At 46.4% G+C, this 18770-nt stretch overlaps 1 long non-coding RNA gene across 2 annotated transcripts in view; it reads left to right on the plus strand.

The window, feature by feature from the left end:
• LOC112962136 overlaps positions 1-6262 on the plus strand; it is a 52580-nt gene extending 46318 nt beyond the window's left edge. For both annotated transcript variants that reach the window (XR_003252211.1, XR_003252212.1), the window contains one exon: positions 3423-6262. This is a non-coding gene — a long non-coding RNA (uncharacterized LOC112962136). The remainder of the gene's footprint in view (positions 1-3422) is intronic.
• The last annotated feature ends 12508 nt before the right edge of the window (positions 6263-18770 follow it).

Raw genomic sequence — 18770 nt, forward strand, 5'->3', positions numbered from 1 at the left:
TGTAAAACTAGGAGCAGAATGTCTCTGCATCTGGGTGTCCTTGTGCATGATTGGAGGTGGGAGTTTAAGATGTGCCCTTCTCCTATGAATAACATTTGAAGAGTTCAAGAAAAGACAATCCCTAACAAACCTCCCTCCAAAGTATTTTGCTTTAAATACTCTAAATCACACCAGATCTGCCTTTTTTTCCTTATTGCTTTCCTTCCTTCCCCAGCAGTCACAGCGAAACCCCAGATCCTTCACTGAAAAATGCTTTTGAATGCTTCATCCCCACCCACTGTTTTGGACCCCTAAGGGGGACAAGCAAACAGAGGGGAAGGTCCACTGCAAGCAGCAAAGTTTGAAATTTTCCTTCTCCATGGGAGACTTTATGCAATTCCTCATCTGCAGGCCCTAGTGTTGTACTGCCTTGATCCTGAGTATGGTGCCCAGGCAGAACCAAGCACTGGTCCAAAGCAATGCACACTGGTATCTTCTTTTCTTGGCATCCTCTGGTCCATTCCTTTACAGTAGGCTTCCCAGTTGCTTGGCTTCATCTTAGTGCAGTAATCACATGAAGAAGGAGCAGTAAATGAATTTTATTTGTCCTCTGGCCTAGTAGCAGACCCTCTTGCATGAATTGTCAGAGCTTGTATTTAAAGGCTAACTGCAAAAAATATCCATGGCTGATTGAGCTCCCGGTGTATCCTGTAAATCTGCACTTCTCCTCTATATTTGAGAACACTGGGTGTTGGGAAACCTTGAGAACTGTAAGCGGAGAAGGAGCCCCATTAATTCCTGTCTAGACTAGCTTCTGAGCCCAGGTTCCAGAGATGAAAGGGCACTTTATTAAGACAGGGCATAAATCCACCCTGCCAACAAGTCCACACTCCTCTGGATTATTTACACCTCGCTCCCTCCCTCTGGTCATTGCCTGTCCCTATATAATCTACATTAAAGTTCTGACAGGATTAAGCCAATATATCTTAACCTTTAAATATCAGGCTCTATGTGCTTTCATTTCCACAGTGTCACAAAAAAAGACTTCATGTTTTTACGGATAGACTGAAAAAACGTGTCTAAGGAAAGGAGTTTGTTATTCATGACTGAGATATAAAATGTGTGCTTGGAAGGTTTTATTACAAATATGGCCTTTGCCACACCTACAGCTCTTCTCCCCAGTGCCTCCCTGGCCCAGCGCCTGGCCCCATATGTTAGTAATGGTAAGGGCCAGCCAGAGGCTATAGGAACTCGGCCGGGGTCTGAACACTGCCTTCTCTGGCCAGCAGTGATGGTCTAGGGATCTGGGACTGTCCTTCGTTGCGCTGATGTGCTGAGCTGCTGGGGACAGCGGGTGGAAGCTGAGGCAGTGAGGAAGGCACAGGCGTTTCAAGACGGAGGCTCTGAGGAGGGCAGGCTTTCTTCTTCAGAGATCTTACAACTTTTCACTGTTATTGTTGTTTTGCTTCTTTATATTCTCAGTTGTTGGAAAATTCCTATAGACCGTCCATGGTACAAATAAGTACCGCTTATTTGGTACTTCTGGAAAGAGCCATGGCACTATATGAATCTGGTAGATCCTGTCGTCTGTCTTTGCATAAGCATCCCTGACTTCTCATGATAAAGAGACCAAAGGGACTTCGGCACAAATATATTTTTATGCTGGAAATGTAAAAATGTACATTTGCTGTGTGAATCTCTCTTCGAGCCCTCATTCACGGTTCTTTATTTTGGATGTAGATCATGTTCRGCAAGAGAAGCAAGGGGTGGAAGGTATAGCTGTGTGGAGCATTAGTTAGGTGGGTGCTGTGCACTGAAATAAAGGGCAGCTGAGGTGTCTGCAGCCACATTCAGCAAAGTTTATGGATAATGATATGGAAAACTGCAGACTGCAACGTGACATCCAGGCACTGCCATAGGACTGGTGTTTGCACTTCGCAGGCATGCATCTGTTTGTTACCGATAGCAGGGGCAGAGCAGAGTCAGTGTGGGCCTTGGTTAGCCTTCGGCACCGTCCCCACCTGACTGCTGCGACCCTGCTAAGCACTGGTGATCTTTGCCACTGATCTGAGGGGAGGAGTATTAATTATTCTTTGGAAACGGCTTTGAGAGGGTGATATGAAAGATGCTGATTTTTCAGCAGCACTTTTGTGGAGCATTTTCTGTAGCTACAATTGTGTTTATATTCCTTGTCACAGCTGAAAACAGTAACAGCAGTCATTCATTGCCTCTGATGAGTGACTCGTGGCTAATACATTTTGCTAACTGAAGGTGCTGCTGTGACACACAAGAGACGCAGCCCAGCAATCTGGTGTTTGGACAGAGTCTGTCTGAGAGCAGAGTGGCCCAGCAGCAGAAACTTTCTGTTCAGCAGTAGCCAGACACCACTGACTTTCTGCATGGATTTTGCTCTGCTCCTAAACAGTGACCTACTTGTACGAATGTCACAGCAGAGCCTTCAGAAAGCAAGCTGGACAAAGAGAGACCTATACTTTGGGTTAATTTGTATGAAATAAAATTCACAGTAAGGCCTCATCCAGATTTCAAACAGGGAACATGCACAGATTAGCTCACGAGCACTCCCTGATGTAGGACTTCCTTCCTGTGCAGGCCCTATGCATTTTCGCTGCCGCTTGAGACAGCATGTGATGATACAGCCATGCAATGCACAGAGCTGTGTGACTTAGATGCGCTGCACATTTCAGCATGCTGTAGCAATGACAAGCTACGGCAATGATGGGTCCTGCTGAAAGGACACTTTTGAATCTTTGTGCAGACAGACAGAGATCTCAAGAAAGTATAGTGTCAAAGTCTGCTCAAGTCTGCATTTCAGCTGACTTTAGTGCTTGCGATCCTTTTGTATGCATTTTCTGTTACAGTTTTAGCAAATGAGCTTACTGGCATGGTCAATTTGAAGTTATTAGCAAATGTTTACCCAAAGTGAGTTTGAAACTTATAAAAGGGAACATTTGAAATATTTCCAAGATTTGCATTCATTTGGCCAGAGTAATCATTATACCTGACTTATATGTCCAATCCAGAATAATCAAGCAGCTCCAGTTTTGAGTATCAAGTGCTTGCACTAAACTTGAAAACCTGTTTCCAAACCAAGGTTCAATCAGACTACAGAAATCTTTCAAATAGATACACTAAAATGAATCAAAAGTTGTTCACGTATGTGAAGAGGGAAAGGGAAGAAAATCATTAATTATATTATTCAACAGCTTTGTTATTAACAGTACAGTCCCTCTTTCAGCAGCATTAAAGATCAGTTTCCTCTGCCCTTTCAGCAGCCGGCTCTGTCTCTCCACGTGCTGCAGGGGCTCGTAGTGCAGGTGATGTACCTGATTAACATTCTGCCTTTGCTAGCCAAGCTTATTGTTATATATTTGGGGCCTCAGCAAACAACCATTGTTAAACRATTTCTATCCTTTCCTTTCTAGGAGTTTCTCTCAGCTGGAAGAGCGTGGTATAATCCTCACATCCTTTCTACTAATATGGCTATTCCTATGCTGTGTCAACTTTTTTATTCTCCACAATGAAGACCCAGGTTTGTGTCAGGATGAGCAGAGGGCTTCAAAGCTCCAGGACTCAGTTAGACACAAGTCTGAATGAGACAAGAGCCTTATTGAACCTGCCTCAGCTAGGAGCCTGTCCCCTCCAAGCCCGCTGGGTACAAGYGAGTATCCTCTGTGTGGGGAGAGCACGTGGCGGCTGCTGGATGTGGGGATGGGGCATGCTGCATTTGTGTTGAGGACAGAGTGGGAGCARTAGGCTTTTGTGTAGCACAAATAGCCCACAGAGTCCCAGAATTACTTCCCACTGGTTTCCCTTTGGTTCACCAGTTTCAGTATCTTGGTGGGTAGACTAGGCAACATGTCTTAAAAGCCATCTGTTAGCCTGGTCTGGGAGAAAAGGCTAACATACTCAAAAGCAGCCGCTGTAGGGAGAAAAATCTCTAGAAAGCAGCAGCAGTTTGTTCTGTTTTATGGGATATCTTTTCACATTTCCACTAGCCTAAATTCACAAGGACGTTTAGCAGGAACAAAATCAGCTTCATTTAAATCTCTTGTTTTTCCGGCTTTTTATACAGAGGTCCTTGCAACAAAATTGAAAGATGGTATGTATGTAAAGACTAAGTCACTATTCACCTGCATGACTTTAACCTGATTAACAGTTTCATTAACTCTTTAGGCTCTGTGTTATAGACAATGCTGTGATGACAGTGTGTATGAGTAACCTGGAAAGCTTGAAATTAGAAACTGCTGTTAGTGGGTTTGTCACTGCAGCACAGTGCTCTCCAAAAGCAAGGTAGTTACAGGGACAGATGTCCCAGGAGGACCTTCATCTGCTACCCTGCTGATATCTGAGCTAGGGAGTTTGACACCATCATGAGTGTTCCTGCATCGCCACAAAGTCATGTTGCTGACTTCAGTATGGACATGCTCTATGCAACTGTTTTGGACTCTGTTCCCAAATATGATCACGAATAAAGGTTTTATTATCCAAGTACTCAAATATATCCTCACACAAGGGCAGCAGACAGGTTAGTTTGATTCGTAGGAAGGAGAAGTTCCCCCAGACCTTCATCTACTGACTGCCCCACTGATTTTCTTGCATATACCTAGAATCTCCCCTCATTTCTGCAGGAGACAGTACTCCAGCTCTTCCACAGAAACCCGGATGAGTGCCCAGGTACCTCTGTTCTGCAACACTGGGAAAAATGGCAGGTGTTTTCTATAGACATTTTGAAATAATAAAATAATTGAAAATTTCAACAATAGATATAAAATTTAACTTTTTTCGCTGAAAAGCTCCCAGAAACTTTCCCATGTAACAAAATAAATGTTGCTTTATAATCAGCCATCCTTCATCAGATAAAACTGAAGTAGGAGCTCCTGCCAGCTGGCATCTGTCCCATCTTTCATTTCCACCAGGAAGTGTGGAGAGGGAAGGAAATGGCTGGGATCCTCCAAGAACATGCCAACATGGAAAGCCCCACCACCTTTGCRCTGGAAAGATGCAGCAATCAGTTCTTTTAAAACAAGATTATATGAAAGCTGGGGAGAATTATCTGCAAGGCACAGATTTCTTGTAGACTTTTGGTATCTAGCCATGTGGGAAGACATTTTTCTCCTCTGTTTAACTTGCCAGTTATTTCCTCCTTCTGGCATTTATTAATCTGACTGGTTAACCATTGAGTCCACCCTACAAACASATCTCATCACAAATCCTGTTCTCCACGGTGGACTTGGAAAAGGCTCTGGCTGAACAAACTTACTTCTCATGTCTTCATTCTGAAGGGCAGAACTAAATGATGGAGATAGATGTTTATCATGAAATTCACACCAAAGGTTTTCTGTTTACAGCAGGTAATAATGCTAGGCACACTAGGATTTACATTTGTAAACAAGCTTCATTTTGACAGAGCCCTTTGCAATTCATCAGTGATTTGGGTGCTTCTGGCTATGCAATATTAATTGCATCCAGTCCATTTCTGATAAACAGAATCAGGAGACCTAATCACAGGGTTAGTATATTCAATAACCATTGCTCTTTAATTGTTTCTGATCTTTATCTCTCTCTCCCCAAGGGTTTTTTTTCCTGTGGGAGGATCAGTGCTTCTCTTTGAACTGACTTTTCCTTTCAACATTTATCATTTAGGATGGCTCAAGTGCCATTTCAGTGCAGAGCTGCTTGTGAACTATTTGTAGCAGCCGCTTTTTTGGAAGTTTGCTATTTGTGGTGTGTTCTCTCACTTAAATCACCTTACTGACTGTGCATGAGACCCTTGCACCACACAATATGCTTCTGTAAGAGCTGGGAGTTGACCCTCCTGCTTCTCACTCTTTCACGTGTGACCCAGGCGGGATCTTTCCAGCAGGCTGCAGGGCCACAACACTGTAAGCATGGTTTATGCCAGTCACTACAACCAAAGCACTGTGCTGKGAGTAACTAGTGAGAAGTGAACCACAACCAGGTGGGACATTAATGTTAGGCACTGATATCAGCTCCAGTAGGCCTGTCGGTATCCCTAGGGTCTGGCCTTTCACACTGGGAATTTTGCAAAGAAAACCTCAGAGTAATTGAAAGATGAACCTGTGATTAGGACAGAGGAACAAATGAAAAATAGTCTGAGAGAGAAAGTGAGGCTACAGACTGCTTCCATCAGCAGAGTTGTCATGCCCTATGTCTTATGTATGTTTTTTCTTCATATGGGGATAATTACTAAATGGCTCTTTCCATTTGCATCTGATTATTAAAAACAACAATRCATATATTGGCCTAAAAATGATTTACATGCACAACTTTTTCTTTATGTTGGTAGCTGACAGAAAACTGTTTGTGTCTGAGGAACTGAGAAATCTCATGTTGCTGTTGCTAGTTCCTGTATAACATGCTCTGCGGCTCCTGTTGTTTAATCTCCATTCATCCCCACCTGAGCAGTTCCTGGAGGAGAACTTTTCTCTACACCTGGGAGTCGCAGCCAGGGGAGCTCTGTCAATATTGACTTTACAGCAGGCTGTAGTGCACACCGATGGTTATCTTGTTCACTAGGTAAGATTTAGCCCGTTAGCATAAGTGTCTTTGAAGCCATTAAATACACAGAATGGATAGAGTTGAAAGGGACAGGGGTTCCTTTCAAACGGAGACATGTTATCAACCCCGTGCAGGCCATAGAGACTGAGGCCTGCGCTTTGGAGGGCAGACTGGGATGTACTGGGCCACAGCTGGTAAATGGGATTTTACAGGGTGATCTCTGTCCATATACTTGTTTGGTCCCCATATAACTGTCTCCTCCTCTCCCCTGGATCATGGGCACAGCAATTTGCAGTGTTTTCTCTCCTGGTGTGGCTGTGCAGCCCTGTTTTCCCAGCCCTTTCACTGGACTCTGGCACTCGACTGGATGAAAACTTTCCATTTGCACATGTTTGCTTTACGGGAAGGAGCTTTTGCACAGCTTGAAACTTTCCATTGTATTCATGTTCAGTTTTGGACAAACTAATTCCAAGTGAAAAAACTCTGTCCATGAGAGCCAGCTCCATGGGCACCCGGGGGCACAGATGGCTCTGGTCCTCAGTGGAGCTGGACCCCAGAAGGTGGGGTGCTGCCAGGCAAGGGGTGGCACAGTCTGACCTTGCAAGTCTGTCTGCCTGCAGAGACACCCTGCTCTGAGGAATGGGGTTATGTTGGCTCAGRTCATGCCAGATGGAAATTCAAGAGAAAATCCAATGACGGGCTGGCCTGCTGCTTGCAGAATTCTGGCTGGTTTCCCCAGCAGTGAGTGGAAAGCTCACAGGTAGCAGGATTTCCTCCCCTGCGCACAAGCCAGCTGCTTTCCTGGTAATGGAGGCAGTTTGTATTTGGCAGTCCTTGAGCTGCCAGAGGGCTGGGTGCTTGTTTCCCCAGTGAATSCTGCTTCCTTGTGAGTCCCTTCGCTCCCCCTATGCTGTGTGCCTGCCATTGCTCCCCAGATTCTCAGCAGGATCCACTGTATTCACAAGGCTGCCTGCTGAAAAGGCTCTGTATTCATTATATTCACCCCCTGCATGCTCAAATAAAAGGTGGTATCTTTTGAGGAAGGCAATAGCTGACTTGCCACCAGTGCAGAAGAAAGTGTTTGCATGGTATAAACAGGTGAGCTTGTGCATGGTGACTGTTTGTAGACATGCAATGCATCTGATTCACTTGGGGAAATGTTGAGAAATACACTTTTCCAACCTTTTGGGAAACAGTCCTTGGAGAAAGAGGAATACCCCCAGTAAGATGAGTGGAATATGAGTAGGAAATAGTTTCAAGGTCCACAACAGAATTCTCTTTCCCAAGCATCACAGTGCATATTTGGCCCACAAGTCTGCCTCAAAAATTGCAGGGTGTGCAGGCCTTGTTGGCCCTCAGCTGTGCCTGGTGCCTACAGCTGCATTTAATCAAGAGGAGGAACTGCAGTCAGAAGCCTTTGGTCTGTCGCTTCAAGGGTGATTGAGCCCAACCTCAGCTGACACAGGTGAGCTACACAGCTGTACTGGCTATAAAAGCTGACCAGGGAGGAGGCTGCCTTGCTGTGCTGGAGGGGCTGCTGGGGAATGGGGTGGGCTGCTCTGAGCCAAGGGGGTCTCATCTGTCTTTCTGGGGATGTGAGTTTTTCTGTCTTTGGCTACAGGTAGCCTAGGAGCTTCTGCTTTAGGGGTGAGAAGAAAGGGAAATGCTGGAGGTGAAAAGAGGGTCTCTGAGATCAGACTCTTAACATGAGGCTCCAAATAGAAAATGGAGATCAAACCTATGATGGGTGGTAGCTGGCTGAGGACTGACTCATCCTGTGTCTCCTGAGATTCAGTACAGTACCTCTTGCTTGCTGTTCACTTCTACTGCAAATAAGCTTGTCCTCCTACAGGAGAGRCTTGGGGCAGGCGATATTCTTGGAGAGATGAAAGAGAAGGAAGAGAGCTGGTGAAAGCCCTTCTGAGGTGAATTGTGCTCATCTGACCACCTGTAAGGTGGTGGCATGGTAAATGCTACAGTTCTCATGCTGCCTCACTGAAAATGAATACTGATAGCTTTATATTGCTTCCTCATGTTAYAAACCAGCCTTCAATTCATGTTAATAGCTGGACATGGAGTTTAGATGCTCTGAATTAGAACAAAACACCAACACCTTTGTTATTAGGAGGTCTTCAGTAACCAGGACAGGTTTAATCATTGAGTAGATAAATTTGCAGTTGGATTAAAGCCTAATAACCCTGTGATGAATCACTCTAATATTTCAATCAAAGCACTAGGTTTACAACCCAGCCAAAGTGGGGAGGTCTGCCCTGTCTATTGCTGCACTTAAGACACAAATGCAAATTTCTATTTTAATTTTATTCTGGTGCTTTAAAGGAAAGYAGAGAAAAGTTAATTCATCAATTCTGTCAAAGCAGCACAAAGGTATTTCTCTCTAGCTTTTTCCAACCAGAGAATAAATCCCTGTGTTTTACCCTCTTTGCCTGCTACGGGCTAGAGGCCGCTTCAGGACCGCTCTTGCGCTGCTKTCTGAAAGCTTGGCTGTGAGTCTGTCTTGCTTGGCAGAGGCTGTRGCAGCACTAAGCAAGCTGGCTTATGTGGTGACCTTAGTGCGGCAGCTGCTCTTGCCAGACGTAGTTAATTTCTCTAAATGCCATTCCTCAAGGTATTTTTGAGGGGCTTGTTGCTAACGACCTGCTGGCTGTGAAGTTGTGCCTCCAGCCACCAGATCAGAGGTTTCTGTGCAATGTCCAAGGGTAAAGTCGAGGGCTGCCTCCTTGTTAAAGCTTGGGGAGGGAAACATGGCCCTGGACTTATCTTATTTTCCAGGGAAAACAGATTATGTTTTGCTGGTCTTTCCCGTTAACTTCCTATATCCTAATAAAATACTACAAGTAAAAAATCATTGTTCCTGCCAAGCTCAACAGGAAATGGAGAATAAATATTTTACTTTTGCAAACTTGCTTTTTTAGTGGCCCAAGCTTTTCCTGCGGGTGGGTAGACGCCTGTTTGGTCTATCCTTTAAGCCAGCCCTGGCAAAGCAGGTCACTTCAGGGGGTGCTGAGCCTTGCCTGAGACCACACTGAAGACAGGTTTTCTGGAGTAGCTCTGACTGCTGTCACACCTTTCCATTCACCTTTAAAGGCATTCCTTACAGCTAATCTTAAATACAACTAGGAGAGGAAAATGAATTTTGCCTCCAAACATGAAATCAGCTTTCTGTGATACCCATTTGGGGCAAAAAAATAAGGTTTTTCTAGCCTTATCATATCTGTAAAGATGGTCCAAGGGCACGACTGTGCTGCAGGAAAGGAGGCTGGACACAGCAGCTGGGTAAATGAGCAGACACAGAGTGGCAATCACAGTGTGGTAGTTATTGAGAAACCGTGGCCTGGGAATAGCTCTGAGAAGAAGGTCTCTGCCAGTATGTAGAATTGCTCAGAATATGGCAGTATTCCTCACCTGTCATGTTGTGCAGAGAAAAAGGAACAGCCATTAAAAGTGATAAACAGTCCTAATGGCAAATAGAAAGCCCAGATAATAGAGGGAACAAAATGCAGTTTTTCTGCATCTACCAGAAAAACAAACCTGTTTAATCCAGAGGGAGAAAAATTACTAATGCAGCCAAAATAAATGGAAAAGGCAAATGGTGCATAATGAAGTAAATAAAATATTCTGTAATAGCCTTGTTAAAACAGCAAAAGATGTTTTTTACATGTGGATTTTTTGCACAGGTGGCAAGGTGGCTGATTTGGGAGAGGCGATTAGTACCTGGTAGAGCAGGGAGATGGGGGGCTGTTCAGCACAGCGGTCTGCAGCTTACCATTCTCAATGCGAGAACTGCATCCTCATCCAGCTGAGCTGGCTTTCTCAGTGGAACAAAAGCTGCACATCCCACCTCCTGGGCAGTAGGAAATGAAGCCCACAGGCCAGCACGGCCCCATCCAGGCCCTTCTGCAATGGTTGCAAATGGCTGTGAAAACAGCCAGGGTATGGGTCAGGGCACAGCAAAAGTTTGCAAGACTCCTTCTGCAGGCAGGGTTGAGCGAGATGGAGGAGGGGTGCCATTCCCTGCACTAGCGACACGTCCTTTTAATCAGGGCTGAGTCAGAGCTGTAAGAGCTTGTGGTTTTTTTAGCTTAAGGGAAACTTCTGCCATGTATTCACCTGTGTTTCAGGGCCTGCCAGCTCTTAAACTGGATGTTCCAAAGCCCCCACACAGTATTTTCACCAACTGAGCAAAAGTCCTCTCTAAGTGGATGGTGTTTTGCTGTACAGCATCATTTCAGGTCTTTCTGAGAAAGCTTCGTCCCGGAGGAAATCTCTGTTGTTTGCCTGTTTGTTTTTCTTCTCTTGCCTGATGGAAGCAGACCTGAATCTTTCAAGGGGCACAGGCACCGTCAGCACCCTCAAGCTGATGTTTGAGGATGCCTCTCCTGTTTGCAGGTCTCCCAAAGGGGCTAAAAACGAGGCAGAACCCCTGTCTGCAGCTCAGTGCCCATCAAGTCCGTGGGACAACCCTCCCATGTATCGAGCCTTGTCTTCTCAGAGGTTTCTGTGAGAGCTGGATGCTCTTGGGAAGGTGGTACGAGAGGCTGCTGCGAGAGACCTCCGTGCCCTCTGCACTCCACACCTTGCTGTGAGCCCTGCTGCCATTGCTTAGCTGCATCAGTGGCTTGTACCCTCATGCGGTCAAGCCCAGAGAGCCCGTCTCCAGTTTGCCCACGCTCCCCGTTCTTTCTTCCAAAACTTCTGGAGGCTGCTTTGGCAGCATAGCTCTGTCTTGCAGTAGTAATTCCCCTTCCCTGCCACCCTCCCCGAGTGGTGATACAGGATCATTTGGGCAAGTTTTGCTGCAGTCCCAAAGCTTAAGTCTGTTGAATGCCTCACTGTTGCTTTGTGTCCTCGGCCTGATGACCTTAGGAGTTACATCCTGTGAAACCTGGGGTTCTGCAGGGTCGAGTACGTTTGGGTTAAGGCTTTAGTTTTTTTTTACTTGAAACCATATAGTTAGCCTAGTACCCTTCCAGCTTGGGTCATGCTTTCTTGGAAGATGAGTGAGCTTTTATGATGAGGCTCTGCTGAACTCTGAGCATTGAACAAAGCCCCAGACCAGACAAACTTCCTTTGATTTTAGATTCCATAATGAAATATTTGCTCAGTTCTAAGAGAAATGCTTGCAATGGGAGTGCTTTCAGTTCTAGGGAAAAGTCCAGCAGAGAATGCTAACTTTTCCATAAGATCTTAAAAACAACCTATAAATTCTCCCAGGGGAATGGAATTCCCTGTTAAAACTGTAGCTTTTTTCTAAAACCTTGTAGAAAAGTGTTTTATGTTCAGTTGTATAGACAGTTAAAGTCATTCCCATAGTACCCTGCAGGTTTCATCCAGCTATGTTCTAGGGGGACTTTTCACAGACTACAAATTAGACTAGATAAACAATCTCATATGGATAGCTGAGAGGTAGTTACAGTTGTAAATGAAACAGCATTTTTCCTGTGCTTGACAGCAGAAAAATTAAAAAGAATGGCTGAAAACAAAATGGAAAGAATATCAGAAAGGATGAAAAATAAATGACATGAGAGATTTAGGCAAGTGCACAAGATAAGGCACCTTCCTCTGAGGGATTTGGAAATGCAACAGACTGCAGAAAAGTACTGTTGACTGTAAAGACCTCATCTTTTATATTCCCTAACCCCACATCAAGGATGATTCAGGCACCCTCATAGAAGGGAGAAAATCCTTTGCTGAATGTTAGTGAAATCCTGGATTTATGACATACAGCTCTGCAAATCTCCTTTTTATGGCCAAGCCTTCCTTGAGATTGGCCTGTACGAAGGAGACTGGGAATGGTGGGGAAAGTTGCTTGTAGAGGTTTTCATGTGGTTTCCATGGCTAGGAAAGCGTGGCTGGGTTCCCTGCATCCTTGTAAGTGGTCAAAACAGCTGTTTCATTTAAAGTGTAGCTCTCAGATCTGTTATGGAAAACCAGCATGGCTGGGAAAGAGACTAGACCTTCTTCTTCACTGCCTGCAGTGTGCGGCTCTGGAGACTTCTGTTTTGTTCAAGGGTCACTGCAGTGGGTGGGACGCAGACGTCCTGATGCTGGCAGCCCTTTGCGTGCCGCTGGTTCCCGGGAGACTGTACAGATGCCACGGTGATGTACACACGTGCTGCGTTGGGATCTGAGCTGCTGCTTTTGTTTGTTCTGGTTTAGTTCCACTGTAAAATGGGAACGGGTGCTGATTTGCTTCCAAGGGGCAGAGCTCATTTCTATGGCTCCTTATTAAGGCATTTAAATGCAAGTCCCCACAAAGACAACTGGAAAACTGATCTGTGTTTTCTTGGTCCTCAGTGAACAGTGCCCTCTGCTCACAGGCAGCAAACAAGCTGAAACAGCATGAGTTACTAGATGGGGAAGGGGGACAGAAATGCAGTAGTATGTCAAGTCAGGAAACCTCAGTAGTCCCCCCAAAATAACAGTGACCTCCTCCAGAGTGCCCTGGCAGTATATGCGAGCATGCGGCCTCTGGCAGCTGTTAACAACAGCCCAGGAAGTCGGGCTCCCTCCCCTCTGCTTGTTCACACTGCTCTGCCCAGGCTCCCAGGAGTGGCACAGTGGACACATCAGGGTGCCGACCCTAAGGACGGCTCCCGGGGCTCTCCGGTGTGTCGCAGCTCTGGGCAGTCACTGGCTGCCGCTGGGTAGAGCCATCTCAGCACATTTGTTGGTCTCAGCTGCTGATTTCAACAGCTGTGCTTTTTCCTCTCCTTGCTCCTGCTCCCCATGTTTGTAGCTGGCTGTTTCTGCTGGTGAGATGCCTAAGTAGCTGCTCCCATGAAAGGCGTCCCCCCTGCCAATGCTGTTCCCTGCTGATCACTCCTTTTAGCCGGGTTTGCTCTTGGTGGTGTTCCCTTAACTCTGCTTTCCCTCTTGCTCCTACTGGCTGTGTTTGCACTCTGATCTGCCCKGATGAGTCCCTTCCATAAAGAAGTGGGAAAGGAAAGGAGGTAGGAAGATGCTTTTTGCCTGGCTCTCGGAAATGAAGATATCAAGGTTATTTTGCTACCTGAGTCTAGCTGTCTTGACAGTCCTGAATTTGCTGGCAGCACAAGACAGAGCCTTGACAGACTGGACTTGCTGTTTCTTAAGCAGAGCACAGYGCCCCTTTGTGCGAGGTTTCTGTGTTGGCCAGGTTGCTTTTTGTTTGACAAAGCCTCTTTAAATTTCAGTTTTTCTCTGTGGAGTTGTTAAGGAAAAGATTTCTTTCTTCCTTAACTCAAACCTTAGCTCAGGTTTGTTCAAAATAGGCCTGTGACCCTAAAGCTAAGTTTCAAATTTTCAAACAAACCTGTAACACAGGCACCATGAGCATTTTGTACTCAAAACCGTGTACAGCAAAGATAAAGCCTAGAAAGAAAGGATGAGGCTGGGAAGACAGAGAACTATATTTTGCTCCAGCATCTTCTGCAAGCTTTGCATAAAAAATTGCACCATTTGCTCTGTCTGCAGCTTCCTTGTCTGTCAAGTGGCACTGAACAGTTGAGAGATGTCTCACAGGAACAGTGTAAATCTCTCCCCGTGTTTCCAAACCGCCTGAGGTCCTTACATACAGAGGATGAGAGAAGTAAGGGGGATGGAGGGAGTTTCCTCTGAAAAAGCAAATCCAGAATGAGAAACACATTCAGCCACTGCAAACAGCAAAAACACATGTGCTCTGATTACAGGAGCCAGACCATGCGTGCCTCACATGTGCAGCTGCCAGATTTACTGCCTGTTATCCTTAGAGGCAATTACTGGATTTCGTTGTGAGGATCTGCGTGAGCGATGCACAGGTTGCCCACATAGCCTGGCCTTCTGGGAAATGACACTGTGCTCGCTCAGCCAGCACTCACCATGTGCTGTGGCTGGGAGCAGCTGTGCTGGAAAACCACCACAGAGGAAATCACAAGTTAGTGAGTCACTGAGGCTGTTGCCAGCCTGTCAGGAGTCTCTCCATAACTCAGCTTTCATGTGCCTGTGCTTCTGCTCTGAAGTAGGGTCAGATGCCACCTTGAGCAGCAAAATGGTCACTAGCAGGTGAGGAAGAAGCAGGACCATATGGAAAAGATGATTCTGTTTTTCATTCTCCATTTCCAAAGGGAAGCTAGCACTCTGTAGGGAGAAGTCTCCCTGGCAGCCACCTCCCATGCAGATTGCAGTGCATCCAGCACACCCACCTCCACGGTCAGCAGAGATGTTGCTCCATGTGTCTTCACCCTGCCCAGGAAAGGTTCTGCTTGGGATGTGGCCAGGAGGACACTGTCATCAGGGTACTTTTGGCTCAGCTGAAAGCATGAATATTGCAGACTTCCCAAAGCTGTTTTCAGCTTTGGTCCAACTCTGAGCTCCAAGTGGTTCAGGCTTTATCTGTGCATTGGGACATCACTTGCAGCTGCTCTGGCCCAAGAACACACTCATGTGCCTTGGACTCGATTGCATTTACATCATTTGCATCAATGACAACCAAGAGAAAAGCCATGGATGCAAGTGTGTTAAACAGGTCTTCAAGCAGAAGTTTTTTGACATAAAATGCAAGCTCTCGTGCATTAAGCCAGCCAGCAGAGTAAGAGTTTTCCCTCTTTGCTGTTTAGGGAGGTCAGGTCAGATAGAAGTCAGGGTGTGAGAACTGGCTGATCAACCCATGGATACAGGGGCTGTACTACCCATTGCCCAGGGGAGAGGTGTTTCCTGCACATAGAGGAGGTTCCTGGAGACCAGGTTGGAGAACAAACCCATGGGAAAGAGGGTAGCGTCGTGCCGTGGGACAAAGAGCTAGTGGGGGTAGTGCCGCTGTCTCCACGGATGTGCCGGGGAGCCCAGGCTGCCTCCCTGGGGCTCCTGCACTGTCCAGAGCTGGTGGTAACCGTTCCTGCCTCCACTCCAGAGACTGAGCCCCAGCTCACCCCACTAGCCCACAGGTGGGCTGTTTTAAACTCTTCTTTTTGTTAACCCTTTACAAACAAGAAGCAGGATGCACAGCAAACCAATTCCAAGTGCTTGTGCTGAGGACTCTGGCCTGGATCTTGGTCTCCTCTAAAACCAGTGGCAAAATCCACAGGAGAGAGGTGCTAAGATACTCCCTGGCTGAGTGTCGGATGCTGTTTTCCTTGGAAATGAGATGGGGCCCATGAGGGTTTTGTCAGTGAGCGAGACCAGATATTTTCAACATCGGAACACACAAGAAAGTGTGAAGCATTTTCTATATATTCTATATATTTCTATATATTGTTGGGTAAAAACTATGTTCGGGGTTTTGTGTGCAGAAATGCTTTTAATGCTTTCTTTAACTAAAACTAAGCAGTGATTCTTGTTTCAGGAYTAGAACATTTTCGAACAGTGAAAACGTTCCTTTAAAATCTCAGTTTTAAAAGTGGTCCATTCTGCACTGAGTTCTTGGAAGGGTTCTCACTACATTTTTCAGCCAGGTCTGTTCAGCACATGTTCTCTTGTAGCAGCAAGCGAATACAATCCTTTCTTCTCATTGCAGAGCTGCTCCCACTGACTGAGCAGTGAGAGGCAATAAAGGATGAATAATCTGCCCAGTGCTCCCTCGCAGCCTTGTCCATTTTTAGACTTGCTTATGCTCATAGCACTGGTGTGCTGAACTCCCCCTCCATGCAAGATCCTCTCTGAGCTCTGGCTCTTGGCTGTGAGAAACAGTGGAAGATCACAACCCCACAGGGAAGGAAGTTTAAAAGCAAGGTAAATTTTTAGGTAGGAATAACATGTTCTCGTGTTTTTGTTCTTTGATCAACTGTGCTTTAAATTAACACTTGATTAAACTTTCTTTAACTTCTACATGCAAACTCGCTCGAAGTACATGGGTCCCTAGGATTGTCTAAGGATGCCTCCAGATGAGCTTTGGTGAGTCTTGATGAGGCAACCTCAGTATTTTCTACCTGCTCTGTCTTCATAGCTGGAAGCACCCACCCCTGGGAGCAAGGCTGCAGAAGCATGTGTGTCCTGGCCCGTCAGCCCTTGCCACTCACAGCCCTGAATGTAGCATAAGATGTTTTGTTCAGCTGCCCAAGACTGTATTCAAAAGCCCAATTTGGGGCCATCAAATTTGAAAATGTTGCCTTTACCTTGGGCACAATGGTCAATAAACTTCACAAATCGTGTCAGAAAGGCTTGTAAAATATAAGAAGATACCTTTTGTTAGCTGTGGAAGTTGCAAACGTGAGTTTGTAGTTTGCTCACTGGAAAACACAGCATGGCAGAAGCTCACAGTGACTGAAACCATTTATGAGCTGGGATCATATTCAGTGGATAATCTGGGATGAAACACATGAAAAGGAAACAAAGTCTTTCTTTGCAGATTGAGTTAAATGTATTTCACCACATGTGGTTGGGGTTTTCTTAGTTTAGTTTTGGTTTGTTTTTTTGCCTTGCTCTGGAAAGGAAAAAAAACCTTTTATGGTGGCTCCACCTGAAAGGAATGCTTTCCAGGCTAAAACATGACCATTCTGCACCTGTCCCTGCTCTGATGCTCGGAAAGGGCTCTTTACGTGGCTGCTCCATGCGCTCAGGCCCTCAGGAGCCAGCTGCGGTTCTGTGGGCTGTGCTCTGGTGCTGTTAATGCAGCACGTCTTGGGCTGTAGCTCTAACTCTTTTTCTAGGAAAGGGGGCTTCAGGACCTGTTTTTCCCAGCTCAGCATGCCTGTTGCATCAGTTGCACATACTGGTGATCTCTGTAAATAGATATATATAATACTGTACTTGTGCCACCTCTAAAAATCAGACTGACCCATCTGGAATTGCTGCTGGGCTTAGCTCTACAGCCTGTCAAATCTGCCCCTGTGGTTTCAGATCCAGGCTAGGAGGGGCCTGGGCAGAAAAGACCTCACACAACCTCGTTGCAAAGAGGTTGCTGCTCTGAACCGTGCATCCTCTGACCTGCACCCTAGCCAACACCTATCTCCAGTATGAACGTTACCCCCTCACACCCTCTGTAATGAGGGTACCGAAGCATCTGTTTTTCTCTTCTGCAGCATTTCTGGATGCAGCCAGAACATGGGCCTCCATGTGAGTTACTAGAAGGGTTTAACCTTCACTGCATAAAAATTTGTAATAAAGGCACTTCCAGCATCTCCTCTGTGCTCAGTCAAGCAGTTTGTTGCAGGTTCCCCAGCATGCTTTGACATATATTTCCCCAACCACATATGGAGAAACTAGAGAGCTATAAAGAGGTGGGTTTTCTTTGCTGCTGTGCTACTTTGCAGTGCTAGCGAAGCTTGCTGGCCCAGGCAGGTCAGAGCTTTTGGCACAGGCAGCGGTCACCCTTGCATTTTCCCAGCACTCAAGGAGTGGTGATTTTGAGAATACAAACCCAGCTTGTTCCTCAGGTGAGGTCAGTTTAAACAGCTGCCTCCTCTGGAAATGCTCCTGCCGCGCTGTGTGTGTTTGCAGGCTGCCAGCATCGGCAGTCTCTTGTCGGCAAGGAGGGGAGAGGCCTGCAGAGAGCCTTCAGAAGAGCTCGCTGCAGCCAGCCAGGCAGAGCCCACACCGCCTAGCTGGGAAAGTGCAGGGTCTGCACATAAATCTTGCACAGATTGCCCTGGGGAGCCCAGCTCTGCAAGCCTCAGACATCCAGCTCTGTGCACAGAGGGCCAGACTCAGCCTCGGTCCCCCAACCTGATTGCCCCTCACTGCGCCACTGCCCTGCTTGCCTGTCTGCTAACACCCCGGGGTGGGGGCGAGCTGGGCTGGGCACCTCCAGGTTATTCGCAGAGGATCAGAGCAGCAACTCTGCAAGCCAGGAGTGTGAAAGAGCCCATACGCGCAGGGTGCTTGCACGACTGCCAGCTTGCAGTGGGAGTATTTACGTTCCCTCTGCCAAYGCAGGAGTCTCCCAGCTGCACTCATCTTATCTGGGGCTCGTGTTTGGGACACACAGTCGGAGGAAAGGGACCTGGCCCCAGAGAAGCAATGCATGATGCCTTCTCACCATAGCCCACGTTAGACCTAGCAAGCCCTGAAACATCTCGCAGCTGATACATCTCTGCTGAGCTGTAATTATTGCGTGCATTGCTCATCTTTCAGATTAGCTGCCACTCCTGCTCATTTCCCATTGCATATTCTGGTGGATAAGGGATTTGTCTCTGCTCTCCAGCTGCTGTATGTTGCCCAGCAAGTATCATTTTCTGTTCTGGAGTAGCTGCGTTTCAATGGAGATGAAGACTTAATACATACCCAGGGACAGTGAAGGGTCAGGCGGTTCCCTATGCAGAGAAGGTGGCAGTTTGGTG

The sequence above is a fragment of the Apteryx rowi genome, unplaced genomic scaffold (assembly GCF_003343035.1).
Source record: "Apteryx rowi isolate R43461 unplaced genomic scaffold, aptRow1 scaffold_142, whole genome shotgun sequence".
NCBI classification, from domain to species: Eukaryota; Metazoa; Chordata; class Aves; order Apterygiformes; family Apterygidae; genus Apteryx; species Apteryx rowi.